This window comes from Crocodylus porosus, unplaced genomic scaffold (assembly GCF_001723895.1).
Source record: "Crocodylus porosus isolate Cpor-Errol unplaced genomic scaffold, CroPor_comp1, whole genome shotgun sequence".
Lineage (NCBI taxonomy): Eukaryota > Metazoa > Chordata > Crocodylia > Crocodylidae > Crocodylus > Crocodylus porosus.
The window spans coordinates 177,118,167-177,135,066 of NW_017728886.1; the positions used below are offsets into that span (position 1 = coordinate 177,118,167).

General features: G+C 40.7%; 1 protein-coding gene across 1 annotated transcript in view; it reads left to right on the forward strand.

Moving 5' to 3' along the window:
• Positions 1 to 9,192: 9,192 nt before the first annotated feature.
• The window catches only part of MC2R (melanocortin 2 receptor), a 23,319-nt gene continuing 15,611 nt past the window's right edge, over positions 9,193 to 16,900 (forward strand). Inside the window, exon 1 of the mRNA XM_019545409.1 lies at positions 9,193 to 9,241. The gene's annotated coding sequence lies outside the window, so the exon portion shown is untranslated. The remainder of the gene's footprint in view (positions 9,242 to 16,900) is intronic.

Here is a 16,900-nt window from a genome sequence, read left to right on the forward strand (position 1 = left end):
TGACGATTCTTTCCAGTAGAGAGGGGAAAAATAAATGTATTCCTTTACAGGGTTTGGAATTGTAATAGAATGTTTCTCAATAATCCCTCATTTCAAATCCTGGACTCAAGTACTAACCCAAAGTTTTCACAAATCACCAAAGAGCTGTGGTTATTTTGGGGGTGTCCAACATAGGATACTCTTGATTTGATTTTTCGTAACTTCAGGTGGAATGCTTCTGAAAATCATTCCTAATTTACTAGATTAAGGCAACCGAACACAGAAACACTGGCAATTAATGGATTTGTTTGAAAATATTGGCCCAAAGTAGTGTTTTAGCATTACCTATCCCTCTCACTTATACATATGCAAATCAAGAATAATATCAGTGGAGTTATCTTATGAAGTCCATGTGAATATGAGAAGAATCAATTTTCATAGAATGATTCCTTGTCTCAGCAGCTTTTGGGTTCCGTCCAAATGTTTGCATTTTAATTTTCAAAGCATACATTATTACCTGAGGTAAACAAAAGCAAGCACATCAACCAACAATACTTTTCCTATTACCAAAAGTGAGAGTATTACAATGCCAAAGAGAATAAATTATTGTGCATGTACCAAGTAACCATTTAATGTAATTCCTGTATAATTTAGTTAACTCTGGTATAACTGGGTGTCAGATAACAGTACTGAACCAGAATTAAACTGAAATAGTAGAACCATAGGGCACTTATATCTGAGTGTAGAGAATGCTCTGACACTCTAAAATTCCAGCACATTGGAGCCTACTCAGTTAGTCAAGCCTCCTGCAGCATGGCAATTGCCATGCTCCAGCAGCCCCCTGCATCTCATATAATGGGCTTTAGCTCACGTGCCTCCACCACCATTTTTAAGTGTGGGGACACTGATACATGAGATTCAGTGGCACTTTAATTAGAGAGGCTCCAAGAGCCACTCCCCCCACCCCTGGAGCACTTGTAAAAGTGCCCCCAGAACTCAATTTTACATTGACACTACAACAGTTTGTTCCATTTAGCCTATTACATAAAGGGCCAAATTCTGTCATGTTTCCTCTGGTTAAATTCTACCATAATCCCAGATGGTTTAAATAAGAGTAGTTGTGGAGCAAAGCGCTGTTCAAACAAAATGAAGGTGAAAATAAAAGACAGTAACAAGAAATCTCAACTCCATGATCTTTCCCTTCTTAAAATGAGAGTGGCAGTAGATGAGTCGATATCGACCTGGAAGGGTGTGAGCAGTGGAGTCCCGCAAGACTCAGTCCTTGGACCAGTGCTATTCAATGTCTTCATCAGTGACTTGGATGAGGGCGTGGAGAGCACCCTGTCCAAGTTCACAGATGATCCTAAATTATGGGGCAAAGTTAACACACCAGAGGGTAGGGAACAGATCCATGTGGATCTGGACAGGTTGGAAAAATGGGCAGAACAAATAGGATGCAGTTCAACAAAGACAAGTGCAAAGTGCTGCACCTGGGCATGCTTACTGGCTGGGGGATGACCTTCTCAGCAGCACAGCAGTGGAAAGGGATCTTGAAGTCATAGTTAACTCCAAGATGAACATGAGTTAATGTGACTAAGTGATCAACAAAGCTAACTGCATTTTATCATGCATTAGCAGATGCATGACGAACGGATCTATGTGGCATTGATCAAGCCACAGTTGGAGTACTGTGTCCAGTTTTGGGTGCCGCACTTCAAGAGGGATGTGGAGAATCTTGAGAGGGTTCACAGGAGGGCAACTCATATGGTTAGAGGCCTGCAGGCAAGGCCCTACAAGGAGAAACTGAGGCACCTAGATCACTTCAGCCTTCGCAAGAGAAGGCTGAGAGGTGATTTTGTGGCTACCTATAAATTCATCAGGGGAGGGCAGCAGGGAACAGGAGATGCTCTATTTACTATGGCATCCCCTGAAGCAACTAAGAACAATGGCCACAAAGTGACGGAGAGCAGATTTAGGCTGGACATTAGAAAGAACTTCTTCACAGTAAGAGTTGCCAGAATCTGAAATGGGCTTCCAAGGGAGGTGGTGCTCTCCCCTACCCTGGGGGTCTTCAAGAGGAGACTGGACAAGCACCTAGCTGGCATCATCTGCCCCAGCGCTCTTTCCTGCCTAGGGCAGGGGGTCGGACTCAATGACCTACTGAGGTCCCTTCCAACCCTAACATCTATGAATCTATGTTTGCTATTGACACATCCTTTCCCTGAAATAGTGTAAGTTGTGTGGCTAATTGGAAAGCTTTATTAAACTGGAATTGTTAACATTTTGGAGGTTTTGAAATAGTTATTTTTCATTTTTGTAAATGTTCGTAACATTTCTATGGAATGTTTTCAGAACTTTTACCAAAAGCAAGAGAAGATATTTCTGGAAAAAATGGTTATTATTTTGATAAATGTCTGGATAAAAAGATCAATCATTTTTCATTATATTTCTTTTCAGAAAGCCATTCTATTGGTGATGATTCTCTTTGAAAATGTCAAACAGATTTCATACTTTGTTAGTGTTAGTATTAGTAGAATTAGCATTTTGTTCTATCTGGCATTATAACACTCTCATTTTAAAGCTGAAATTTGTAAGAAAATTAAAGAAAATGAGCTTTGGGAAAGAAATACAAAAGAAAGAGGACAACAGAAAAAAATTACTTTTATATAAAAATGTATTTATGACTTGAAATTTCCATTAACATGTTATCTTCATTGTTAAAATAATGCACTCATAAATAATTTTAATACATTCACTTTGAAAAAATTCATGCCAGCATCCATCTGTGTGGAAAATGTCTGATTTTTCTTCATTTTCTGTTATGGTCAGAACAGGAAAAACACAAAAGAAAAAGAGATAGAAAAAGCAAAAGACAGCAGGGTGAAAATCCTAAACTATCAGTCATCCTGATGAACATGCTTAAGAGAACCTCTCTCAGCTGTATTTTTGCTTCTTTAAGAAATCAATATGCTCCTTGCATGATAGTTTAAATCCTCTCCAACTTGCTATCAATTTTCAAGTATTAAATGTTCATGAAAGCAGACTCAATTTTCTCCCCTCTAATACTAGTTTCATCTTTTCTCTGTCTTTGTGGCATCAGTCTTGTAGGGCAAGAGCTGTAAACCATTTTTCTTGTTGAAAATTGTGTGTGTTGGCAATGAACAGCAATGTTACATATAAAAAGGAACTTTAAGATTGTGAAATCAAGCATTCAAAAGTCAGGGAGTGTCAGGATTTGAGTTGCCTATGTTCTTTCTTTTGACCCCCTTGTGCAATACATTATGTCACAGTCCTTAAAAAGATGTCCATATGCTGTTATCAGTTCTGGGCACAATTTCCTGGGTTTTAAAAGAATCAAACTGAAAAAAAACAGTAATTCCACCACATGGAACCATATTCATACAACTTCTAGTTATTTTCAGGATTTTCTTATCTGTTATTTCTATAGCACTGTTAGTATGCAAATACTTCCATGTTGCTAACAGATTTCTCTTCCCCTTAAAGCATATTCAGGAAATTGAGGGAAGGCTGAATTGTGAGAATGGGAGAAATTTTAAACAGTTAGGGTTTTGCAACATACCTCCCTCTGCCCCTGGTACCCCATAACCAAACAAAACAAAATAAACACCTTGAATAAACTGCAACATTTCATCCAGTTCATCCATATTTTATATATGACATAACACAGAAAGGAGAGGAAAAGCAAGGCTGTAAGACAAAAATGAATACAAAAAAAAAAACCCTAGTATAAGTAAAAAGAAAAAACAAAAAACCTGAATATCTTCTACCCATGTATCTTGTTGTATAATCTATAACAACACATTGTCTTCTCTTGCTTTTTTAAATAATACAGATTTTTTTTTAGGGGGGGCTTGTTTTGTTTTGATGTTGTTTCTTTATTTTAGTATTCTTTTCTTTATGTACAAAAATCTCCAGCTGGAAGCAAGTGTCAAAAAGGAGTTCAAGAACTTGTCATAATATAACAAACAGTGGTTGTACATTGCACAAATCCGTTTCATAACAGTGTGGAGTATTGTTGATTCACCAGAAAGCCAATTACAGAACCATTCCCCCACCTAACACCTCTATTGGGCAGCATGGAGAAACCATGGAGATTGCTTTCAAGTGTGTCAACACTTTTATACAGTGCAGAAGGCTTTTTATACCATGCAACAGCTGCAGATTGTAAGGCAGACTAGGGAGGAACATGTGCACAAGTCTTGCCATGGCTGTAAGGAAGACATGTGTGAGTCTTGCAAGATGGCTGCAGATTGCAAGATTTCTGGGGAGGGGCAATGGTGCAGTGCTGCCGGGCTGGAGTGGGGGAAGGGCTCCAGAGTCTGTGTCCCTGAAGCATCCCCAGCTGCACTGCACTAAGCTACAGCTGCTGGTTGCAGCAGTCAAGAGGCTGGAGGGGAGAGGAGAAGGGAGCCCCTCCCGTGCAGACCCGGCCCATCCCACCCGCCAAACTCCATCCAGCAAGTTGTGGGGGGTCCTTACAGCAAGGGGGCTCCAATTCCCTCCACTTCCCACCCCCTCCCAGTCATCAGCTAGCAGGGGGAGGTGTGGCTGGGGAGAGGAGCCACTCTGGCAGCCTCCTGGGAGGCATGCAGGAGAACCCCCAGCAGCCAGTGCAGCCAGGCTGCAAGCTATCCGCACTGAACAGTGAGCATGGGTTCAGTTGGGTCTCGCTCTAACTTATTGCACTTTGAGCACCACGCTAAGCTAGAGTGCTTCTGGAAGGGGCTTTTTAATCATCCGTACTTAGCCTTAGAGAATTTACTTTCAGATTCACTTCACTCACAACGCTTTCTTATGTCCAGAGTTCAGCAATTTATTGTAAAGAATTCTAATATTTGACAATCAACTTCCAGTGGTTTCTCAGACCTTATAGTATCTAGCATTTTATTAACTGACGGCAGGAAATGTTTTAATCTAGCTCTCCTTGAAAATGGTTTATCTGTTACTGTGTTATTCAATACACTTTTCTGTAACTTTTTCCATGAATAGAAAAGGAAGTACAAAGAGAAGTCCGGTACATCATTTGTGAGATTTGTTTGGAATAATAAAATGATAGGGTTATGTCTGACAATCTGGCAAGAATGTAACCCTAATGGTGATTGGTCTTTCTCAGATTTAGAGGCAGGGACCTGGACTGGGCCCCAGACCAAGGGGAAGCTTCAGCTCTCACTCTCAGCTGCACACTAGGAAAAGTTTGAACCTAAATCATCCCTTGCCTCTGCCAAGCAAGTAAGAAATTAGCCCACCCAAAGCCTGCATTAGAGTCCTTTTCCTCCAGTCCCGCAAATACTTCTTGTGGCAGTGATGGAATTCTCTATCCTGGCAAGCCCTCTATTCTTTAGTAGGGGCTTGCAGAAAAGAGTCTCTTTTGAACACGGTGCATCTCCCCCGTAGCTCTCTCAGATGAAGGAGCCATCAGGCTTCCAGGTTGAAAAGCAAGCCAAGAAGAGGGTTGGCCTTACAGCTTCTCCAATGGATAGCAACAAGGAATCCACAAGGCCACAGACCAGGCTGGTGGTTGAATCCAACCAAATTGTTCAAGGGCTCATTACCTAAGTCTGGGATCCACTCACTTTTCTGGGAATGACTATAGTTATGGGGCAAAGGCACTATCCAGAGTCTGGGAAGTAGCCCAGTGGAATGAGTGCCGGCCTGTCAAGGCTGAGTGCCTCTTTTTGAGATTTCCATCTGCTCTTGATTTTCTTGCTGTGTAGTTTTTTACGCTCCCTCAGAAGTCTGAATTTTTTCATCCACAAAGCCAGGTGGAAAATTCACTGAGAGTTCTAACATAATCATAAAGACAGAGAGCTGGAAAGGTCCTCAGGAGATCCTCTAGTCCACATCCCTGCTCAACGCAGGATCATCTCTGTCCAAACTATCCCAAAGAGGTGGGGCAGTAAAGGTTTGAACTTAGTTTCTCCCTGCACTAGCTCCATTTTGAACAGGCAAAAACCATGAGGTTCCTGCACCAGGAGGGCAATCACTTGTTCATTGCTTAGGGTCAGTTATGAGAAGTGTTGAGCACTTGCACGTAACACTAACATCCAATAACCTTACAGTAAGGACATCTACATGAGACACTGACTGTGCAGTAGCCAAAAAGTATTGCACAGTAGCACATCACAGCATGGACAGTGCTAATATGCTACTGCGCAGTATTATTAGGCTACCGCACAGGGGTGTCACCTAAAAGACATTTGCCAGTGCTACTGCACAATAACTATGATTACTGCACATTTATTGAGTATTTGCTAATAATACTTGCTAACTCGCTACATGAGATAAGACTGTGCGGTCATTACTGTGCATTTATTTAGTACTTGTATTGTAGTCTTAGCCGGGAGCAGGTGAGGAGGTGGGAGGGACCCCCACCACAGCTGGGGGTCCCTCCTTGGCTTGGCTGGGATGATCTAGTTGGGGATGGTTCTGCTTTGAGCAGGGATTTGTATGAGATAACATCCTGAGGTCCCTTCCAACCCTAATTTTCTATGATTCTATGATTCTAGCTGACCTGGGTGCAGGGAAGCCCCAGGCCACTCCTGCCCCTGTCCAGCTGGGGAGTGACTGCATGGGATGCCAGGCTTGATGGCAGTAGGTGGGTCCCTGCTCCCTGACCCTTCAACTATGTTTCCCCGCTCTGAGATGTGGGTCCAGGTGCAGGAAATGTCTATGTGGGATACCAAGCTGGGCCAAGGATAGTAGCAGCGCTGGGTGGTTCCTCCTCCAGCACCTACTCTCAGCCAGCAGGGGACACCCAGAAGGACTGGGCAAGGAGCAAGAGCTCCTAGAAAGCCCACTCCATGCCCACCCCCCTGCATTGCTGATGCCCCAGCCAAGCCTGGCACCCTTCACTGCCGCTTACAGAAGCCTCTGCATAGAATGGGACAGGAGAAGCCTTGGGACTTCCCTTGCCCCCAGGTCAGCTGGGGACAGCAGTGATTAAAACTTGTTTTCTGGAGACATGATATTGCACCTCATATACCTATAATATCTATTGTATTTATTGAGAATATAAGAGTGCCATTATATCTGAAAGCTGATATTTTAAATGTAAATGGAAAAACTTGAATCTCTTAAGCTCACATAAGTAATGTAATGGGCTACTTTAAAAACTTCAAGGAAATGCTTTGTCATAGAAAATGATTTTTCATGAGAGAAATGTGATTGCTGTCCTTTTTCATAATTTGGTTCAGTGAAATATCCTACTTTCCCTTTTGACAAGCAAACACATTAAGGCTTTCAAGACTTTTAGGTGAAAATAAAATTTCTTTTTATACTATGAGTAACCCTGAATACTATGGCTATTACTGGTATTTCTCACTGTTTACCTCCAAATGAGTCAGTATATACTTGATCTAATTATCTTTGTTGTTGTTTAAAGCTGAATTGACTGCAGAGACGTTCTTGTGTAGTTATTTTTTCTGGAACTGAAATAAGAGCTGTAAGTGTGATTTACAATTATTTCTGTGTTAGCCCTTTATTTCTTCTGACACAAGCTTTTTGGTAAGATGTGATTTTGGACTGTGTACCAGACCATCTGTACTGGGGATAGTCTGTGACATAAAGAACATGAAACATTTCTAGAATTTTTCAGTGAAATGAGCTTTAGAGCACTTCTTAGGGCTTTTAGAGCATGTGGAAGTGTGAAGCTATAGCCAAGCTAGCTCGGAGGTATCTCTCTCTAGTGCCAAAAGCAGTATAGCCATAGTAGCGTGGCACTCCATCCAGGCTAGTATCATGGCAAAGCACCATGCTAACATGGTTATATTGCATCCAGCTCCCAACCAAGCCTGTTCAGATTCAGCTCAGGTATCTCCCAACTCCCAACGGGTGAGCATGTAGATGCCGTGCTGGGGAACGCCTAACTGCACAGTAAGCGTAGAGCACATTAACCGCTTGTGTAGACGTGCCTCCTGAATAGCTGAAGCAAGATGTTACAGGAGCTCCAGTCACACCATGAAATGGCAGTGTTGGCAGATATATTTGCAGTCAATTTTTTTAATTGTGGACCAAATGAGAGAGGGATGGCCATGCTCAATGCACCTGTGATATCAGTTACTCTGACTGTTTTATATTAGTTGCTAGGCTTTATCATTATTGCAACCAAAAGCTACAATCTGGAGTGGGGAGATGGAAAATCAAGAAGCAAAGGTGAAAGAGATGTTTCCATGGGAAATTTGAAATAGCTGGATTTGCAAATGACTAATTAGTGCTCATTAAGAGTTCCTTTTCCTTAAAGGTCTAATCCTCTAAATTACTTAGTTCCTCTTCAAGATAGTAGACTGCTCTGTAAGAAATTTTTCCCTGTAAATATCTGGTATTGCTTAAATCAAGTTTAAGATGTCAAAATAGGGATTATCTGGAATTCAAGTGGTACTTTGATAAAGTGTATCACTAGGCCCCTATCCTTTGTAAAGCAGGTTTAATATTTTTTGTGGACTAGAGGGAGATAGGTCTAAATAGAATTTAACATACTCTATTTCAATTATGTCATTTACAAGAATAAAATGGGCTTTTAATATCATCAAACCTCCAGTTAATACCCCCTCAATCCAAAAGTCTTTCCTAGCATAAAAATGGTTATTGATCTTATCCTTTACTTTTCTTGATAGCTGGCTTCAGAACTCCAACCTAGTTCTGAATTGCTTTCTCAACCAAGGCATATTTTTGTTCTCAGAATTTAAAATTCTCTCTTGTGATAAACTAGATTCATCCAGGCTGATGGGACTAGTGCACTTGACCCTTGCCACTCAGTCTGTCCTCTGAGTTCCCTCAACTCTAGTAACATTTCTATATGTAGGTTTTCAGGGAACTGTGAACACAGCCTTAATCATTTGGATATTCCACAATAGCTTTAGGTTCAAGTCCTGTAACAAGACAAACACTTTTAAACTACTATTTATAATAAATCATGTAGTCTACTGCAAACAGAACCCTTTATCATCTATTTTACACTATGCATTCTTTCAAAAAGGGTTAAGAACATGCTAGTTTGCCTACTTTATTTGAGAGTATTTTTCCTTAATCTTTTTTTTCAAAAGTCTTTTCGTAGAAAGTGCATGATTTATTTGAAAATGACTCTAATTCAAGGTTGTAATAACAAGACAGCTGTCTTTCTTGTTGATTTAGATGTTCCAGACATTTCCTTACGCAAGAGCTCTTGTAGATTTCATTTCCTTTATAAGTAATCTTGCTGCCAGGAATACCATCATACTGATTCAAAGGTTGTTTCTGGTTTCAGGTAAGTGGAGCATATTAAAACTGTTTGAAAATCTGTGTAGAAAACGATAGATGTAAAGTGAGTTATTGAATGAAAGTTCTGAATTTTTTAATAATTATTGAAGTATTTTTATCTCACAATCATTCTATTTTAAGCAAAAGTTGGGCAGGATTTTTATATCTCTTTTCCAAGATTTTAAACTGTCCTTTTCCCAACCTAAGTAAATTTGTCACATGGAAATCTTTCTCACTCTCAGAAATCTGTTGCACACTGGCTTCTCTGTATCATGCCAGCCTCATCAGCATGTGCTCACTGAATAGCAGCTTTCTGATGTAGCCTAACTAGTAAACCTTAATCCTTTTCTATGTATAGACCAAATATGATATTAAGGATGCTATTGCCAGGTCCAATTTTTAGCCAACTGCTATGTTCTAATTGGGGCAAAATTCTGTTCTTATCTGGAGTAGTAAAAATGTTCATTAATGTATAGGAAGTTACTATAGATGTTTTAATAACAAACTTATCTTCTACTGTACTGTCTCACTACCGATACTGTCATAGGTTAATAAACATTCATTATTTTACCTGCAGATTAGCAAAACCTAGTGAAATACAAAGCATTCAAAATTATATTTAATAGTGTTCTGTTTTTAAGAGGGTTTTGCTGATTGCATGGAAAGTCAAAGATATGATTAAATGTGAATGTGTTTATTTAACCCTTTTATTGTCGTTTACTGCATTAAAATATTCACTCCCAAATATCCGTTCTTTCAACCAGAATTAGAAACATAATTTGTGCAGAGGTAGATCCAGAGCAGGTGCAATAGCACAGCTGTACCCCGCTTTTGGGTTAGAATGAAGCACACTGTGGGAGCCTCTGGTGACTTTTTTTAAAAGTCCACATGTACATAAAATCCCGCCCCCTCCCCTGCTTCCCCTCCATGCTCAGAGACGCATCCTCATCCTTCCTTTCTCCTTCCCCCACTTGCCACTGCTGCTTTCCTCACTGTCCGGGGGACAGAGGGAAACTTCAAAGCAGCTCCAGGCTTTTCCCTCCCACAAGACACAGGGGAAAACAGCAGCAGCAGACAGAGGAGGGAATGTGCCTTTGAGCATGGAGAAGAATACAGAATGATTCTTATATGCTTTAGGGACTCTTATAAAATCCCCAGAGACTAGTGGCATGGTGGTTGAGGGAAGGATGCTGAGAGGAAAGGGTGCAGCTACCCCTGCAGTGCAGGTGGCTGCTCCTGAACCACCTCCTGCCAAATCCTGGATCCACCACTAAATGCATCCCCCTTCTGAAGTTAAACCTTTCTAACAAAGACCTTACTGCAGACTCCAGATGGAAGCAACAGGCACTTCCAGTGCCCCAAGCCACAAGGTCCAGAAGAGAGATGATAGCTTAGAAGCAGCAGGGCTGGAAGAAAGCACATGAACCTTCGGCATCTGAGCAGAGTTCTGTTCATGCCATGAAAGACCTCTTCTGTTTCATGTATCTTGGCCCATAGGGAAAGGAAACATTGTCAGATCCACTGAACAGATGCTGATGGAGACATCAAGGACATTCATGCAGATGGCTCTAGCCATTACTTTGAGATCCAAACAGATTTTTCTGGCCTTTAAGATTTTGGTGTGCTTTTTATGTCAGATAGAACCTTTCACTTCTCACCCCCAGAAAGAAGAATGTGAAAGTAACTCTTAGAGGAACCACTTCATCTATCTTCATCTTCTTCTTGCCCCCAAATTCCTGCCACCAGTGTTCCCAGGAGAAGTGCCAGTTGGACCCTGGCTTTTTTTTGGCTTTTTTTTTTTTCTTAATTTGAGGATTTGAGGGGATTTTTAGGAAACACAGATGTAAATGCATTGGCCAGTGCAACAGCTTCAACCAGATAAGTTCAAATTTCTTTAACTTATCTTCTTACACGGACACCTCCAATCATTAGCAAAAAAGACTGTGAAAAATATTCAGTGATAGATTTAATATGTTTTAATAGTTATAACCTTTACCTCCTCTAAGAAATAAAATAAGTAAACATTGCTAAATGTTCACCTTACAGAGTGAGAAATGGAGAAACAATTTAAGACAAATTTAATGTCAAATGAGGAGCATGGCATACCACTGCATCCATTTAAAATGTAAGCTATTTGCTTAAAGACTAGGGAAAGACATTACAGATAAAGTGGTTTAAGTGATCAGAAACTGGTTTAAACCTGTAATAGAACAGATGTTCTGTGTACATAAACCAGTTTGAAAATGGCTCAAACTGGTTTGAGATAAATCGGGTTGAATGTGGTATCAGACTTAACTGATTTGGGTCAAATCAGTTTATGCAAGGTTTGTCCCAGACCCCTTGCTGGTTTAAACTAAATCAGACTCCCTCAGCATCCCAGCATGCTCTCTGGCCTGGGCGGGGCTCTCTGCTCCACAGCTGGGCTGGCCCCTCCCCTCCATTCCCTAGCTGGAGCTCAGCAAAGACTGCAGACGTATGCCTGGCTTCTGCTCCCACACCTCCTTCCTAAGCAGGGATCCCCCATTCCTTCTGCCTTACACAGACACACAGCATTAGCTAGAAGACCACATGCTGGCTATGGTCCGTGCTGTGGCAGGTGAGACAAAGGCAGAATCAACAGGTGGTGTCCCTCTGTTGTTTTCTTAATAGGGTAATAAACACTGAGTTAGGGGTGATAAGCATTGTGTTATCAATTCCCTGCTGGGCTGGTTGGGGGTGGGGGGGAAGGAACCCCTCCCTAATCAGAGCATCCTGCCAGGGGCCTGGCCACGCTCCCTTCAGCTTAGCACTGTGGAATGGAAGGGAGGGCTGCAACTGTGGAATGGAAGGGAGGGCTGCATCCTGCTATCCCAATCATCATTGAAAAAATATGATTAAAGAAAAAACATTCTTAGCCCATATATCAGAAGCTGACATGAAGGACAAGGTTCTGTCATCCTTACTCAGGATGCCTTCCTCCTCAAGTGGTTCCATTAAAATGCATTGGCCTATTTGAGAAATGAGATGCATTTCTGTGTGAGTAATGTTCTTCATATTTATAGTACTCAAATTCTAGAGCCTTAAAACTCTAGAATTTTAAAACTCCAGAGCTTTAAAAATTAAAATAACTGACTATAACTTAATGACAGAAAAGGAAGGTATTTAAATTCTTCTACAGGTAAACATTTCCTTGAAGAAGTCATTCTACATTTACAGTTTACATTTATATCTCAGTGTAACAACCTTAAGTAATTTGCGCTAAACTTTCACTTGGAGATTATTTTTATTTGAAATGTATTTATTCTCTGTTTTAATGGACTTTTTGTCATTGACTTCATTGGACCCTTTTAATCCATACTATTTCTATATCTGCATGCATGTATACATATAATTTACATATAATTGATTCTGTAAAAGCCTCAGGTCAAGGTCAGGTGTGATACGGATACAGGTGGGAGGAAGGAGGGAACAGTATAAAGGACAGGTAGAACTGAAGGGTGGTGGAGTTGAAACATTCTCTGCTGCTGCCACCTCTGCCACATGGAAACAGGGTGTGCTGGGGGCCAAAATGGCTCCGGATGCTCCTAAACAAGGAAGTAGCAGGTGCTTCTCTTCTGTTCCTGTTAAGTATCAGATAAATGGGAATAATTCCATTCCTTTAACCTTAGGGATATTTCCTGAGGAGCTGCCAAATCTTAGAGCAGTGGAGTTCTACAGTAACAATTCATAGGTACTTTGAGTTACTACTACCACCCCCTGCCGCTCAAAATATTTCTGAACCTTTTTCAGCTTCCTGCTACCTGTTCCACTCCTGAGGATGCCAACAAGTTCATTAAATTAACAGTGCATTGTAATGCCACATAATTTAATGTTGCTCTCCTACAGAATATGATAGCCCTCCTCGCATCATTTAAGTTGTTCTCTATAGTATTGTTGTCATCAGAGCTCCATCAGGCTAGGAGAACTTTGCTTCATTGTAGGCATGGATGAATATTATAATAAAAAGGGACAGAAAATACATTGATATTGACTTGTTTAAAGCTTGGCACCAAATCCCTCCTCATGTGGCTCTTTCCTGACCATTTGGGTCATTTTCACTATTCGGGAAGAGGCATTTAAAGATTCCTGCAGCTCTTGTAATAATATTGACAGTTCAATTTTATGTTAAATATCAACAAATCCTGGCTTTCAGTTTCCCCCTTTTTACTAGTTTTGTATTTATTTATGCATTTCCCTGGACTGCTTCATATATTCTCCATGCTTTAATAGCCATTGCATTCGGCAACTTAACTTTCCCCTCTGGGAAAAAGCCCTCAGGTTTCACTAATCATCACATAAATCTCCCAGATTTAATAGCAAAACGTTAAGAGCCTTGTCTTTTGTATGGCTGTTATTTACTTGTTTTTCTGTTCATACATTAAAGTGATCTTTTCTCCTAGTCTATTTTCATACAAACAGAACACACATTCACCCCTTTGTTGGGGGAGCAAATGTTAGACTAGGATCCACCATTTTTAAACCAGTCTACATGTGCAGAACTTCCAGTCACTTATACCAGAGGTCACCAACCAGCTGATCTCAATCGACTGGTCGATTGTGCAGCCTCTGAGAGTTGATCTCAGTCTGTCAGAGGCTCCATGACTGGGAGCAGCTGGACACACATGGTTGGGCTGAGCCACAGCACCTGCTGCCTGGGCTGGGCTGGTAAATGGGGTCAGAGCCTAGGCAGCTTGTCCAGGAGGCAAGGGTGTTGGAGGTGGGGCAGGCAGGGCTGTGCGGGGTCCTGTGCAGAGGTGCATGCTGGGATGGGTGTAAGGTGTGGGGCAGGCAGGGGGGTGGTAGATCCTGGGGTGCCAAAAAGTGATTTTCACCTAAAATGTTGGAGACCACTGACTTATACTGATAAAAGTATAATGTCTGTACCTGACCATACAGGACTCAAGTTGCAGCAAGGAAAGTTTAGGTTAGATATTAGAAAAAACTTTTTCATGAGGAGAATAGTAAAGTACTGGAATAGGTTACCCAGGCAATGTCTACACAAGATGCTACTGCACAGGTGTTACTGCACATTTATTGAGTACTTGAATAAACAAGCAGTAAATAAATGTGTAGTAATCTAAGTTACTGAGCAGTAGTGCCAATGAATGCCTTTTTTGTGACACTACTACACCATGGGTTTTGCCACATGACACTACTGCACAGTAGTATTGGGCTACTGCACAGTCAGCATCTCATGTCGATGTGCCCCCAGAGAGGTTGTGGAATCCCCATCTTTGGAGGTTTTTAAGACCTGGCTAGACAAAGCCTTGGCTGGGACGATCTAGTTGGGGTGAGGGTTGAGCAGGGGGCTGGTCACTAGATGACCTCCTGAGGTCCCTTCCAACCCTAATTTTCTATGATTCTATGACTTAAATTTAATATGGGGTTCCTGGAGCAGCAAAATCAAGCATTTTACTTCTACAAATAATAGAGTATCTCTTAATCTTGTGAGTAGAAACAAAATTGCTCAAGATTACTCTTTTAATTGTGTGTCCTATTTTAATTGTTGGCTGTTTGTATTCATTGGATAATATATTAGGGAGCAATATTTGTACTTCATAAAAATTTACCAGAAGTGTAGCACTTCTGCAGCAAGTGGTAGAAAAGTTCCTCTCAGAATTTTTCTTTCTTTTTGTACAGCAGGTTTCCTTGTTTTTTGTTTATAACAGGCTTCAGTTTGTATAATATTGGTAACTCTAATGAATTAGTGAAAAGAATAAGAATAGAACCATGTCCTTGAACAGATAGCAGTCTCTTGACTGATTGAAACCAGAGGACACCTTGTTCTGAGCTTATATGTACAATTATTTTTCATCTTTTAATTATATTTACATTCAATATCAATATATTTATGATGTAGGTAAGTCAGAAGGAATAACAAAAATAAATTAAGGTAGAAGCAGACTGTGTTGTTTAGAACACAATTACTGATGCCTGAACAGCCCCAAAAAAACCCAAAAGATAATTAATCTATTGGCAGTCTTAGAGGAATACATTTTTAGCTACAGGTAAATCAGTACAGCCTGACAAGTTGTCTCCCAGAAAGTCATGCTGATCTTTATAAGTGCTGACAGATGTTGGGGAGGAGAAAAGTGCTTTATTGGATGCAGCATCATGTTACTTCTACCTAGCTCTATAGCATCTGTACAGATCAGGTGTTTCAGCAGAGCTTTTTGGCACTTTCAGCTAAAGCTTATTCAATCAGCTATTAGATAAAAGCACCAAAATAGCCCCACTAAAGTGCCCAATCTATACAGATGTTAGGAAAGCTGGGTGCAACTAACACAGTGCTTCTTCTGGGCATATTCTGAGCTCAGTGCAGGAGCATGCCAAATTTAAAGTAAAGCACCATTTGTAGGGGAGGGGTTCATCTGCAAGCAGCCTATGTGCCAAGGATGGTTTCCCACAGTTTTGTAGGGCATCACTTACAAAGTGGTTGCTAGAAATTTGGATTACAGAAGTCTCAGCAGAGTAAGGTCGTTTCTATAAAATATAACTGGATAGTAATCAATTCACTTAATATAGTAAGGTTGGAGTCATGTTGTAGTGTGATGGTCCTGGAAATATATCAGAGGCAAGGATTTCTTGAGCGGTGCTTTCTTTTATTGAACCAGTTGCAGGGTTGGGGGTGATGTTAGATAAGCTGTCAAGTAGAAACATGTCTTTATCAGGTCAAGATATCCCCAAAAAACTACTCGTCTCCATTTAATGTGTCTTTAATTTACAAAGTAGAGGACAGTTCTGAGGAAAGTGTGTAATTTCAATCTCAAAATTATTTTCTAACTTGAAGAGCCTGCCAAACATTACAAACTCTCAGTGGCTGTGTCAACACAAGATGCTACTGTGTAGCAGTTACTGTGCATTTATTTAGTTGTTGTATAAGCAAGTATTAATAAATGTGCAGTAACTGGAATTACAGGAGTAACTAAAGTCTAATATCACTGCACAGTTGCTTCTGCCTAATACTAGTACTACTGTGCAATAGTGTCTTGGTGTGTTTTTTGCCACATGACATTACTGCACAGTAGTATTAGGCTACTGTGCAGTCAGCGTCTTGTGTGGATGCACCCCATAGATGCATCCCGTAGATGCATCTACATGTGCACTTTAATCTGCAGTAGCCTATTCTACTGCACCTAAAGCAGTGCATAAAAAACTATGCTAATACAATAATGCACAGTAGAATAAGATACTGTGCACTAAACATCACTAAAAAAGCATGTATTTTTGCTACTGCACATTCGGGCAGCCTAATGCACATATATGTAGTACCTGATATTAGAGGTACTAAATTTAATGTCCAGTAACAAAAGCACATTAATGCATGTGTAAACTTGTCCATAGAGTATTAATGGATGTTCCCACATAATGGGCCCAGTTCTCAGCTGGTTTAAATCAAGAGAGACCTTTTATCATCAAGTTCTTCTCAAAATCAACACAGCGTTGTTGATTTAACCCAATTAAGAATCTGAGCCCTTATGCCTAAGAACTGCTTCAACCACCATATCCATTCTTGAGCTGCATAGGAACTGGAGAATCCTTAGTCATAAATGGCATGATGTGAGAAGAACTTCTTGGATAGTTTCATAGTTTCTAGGGTCGGAAGGGACCTGAGCAGATCATTGAGTCCAACCCCCTGCCATGGCAG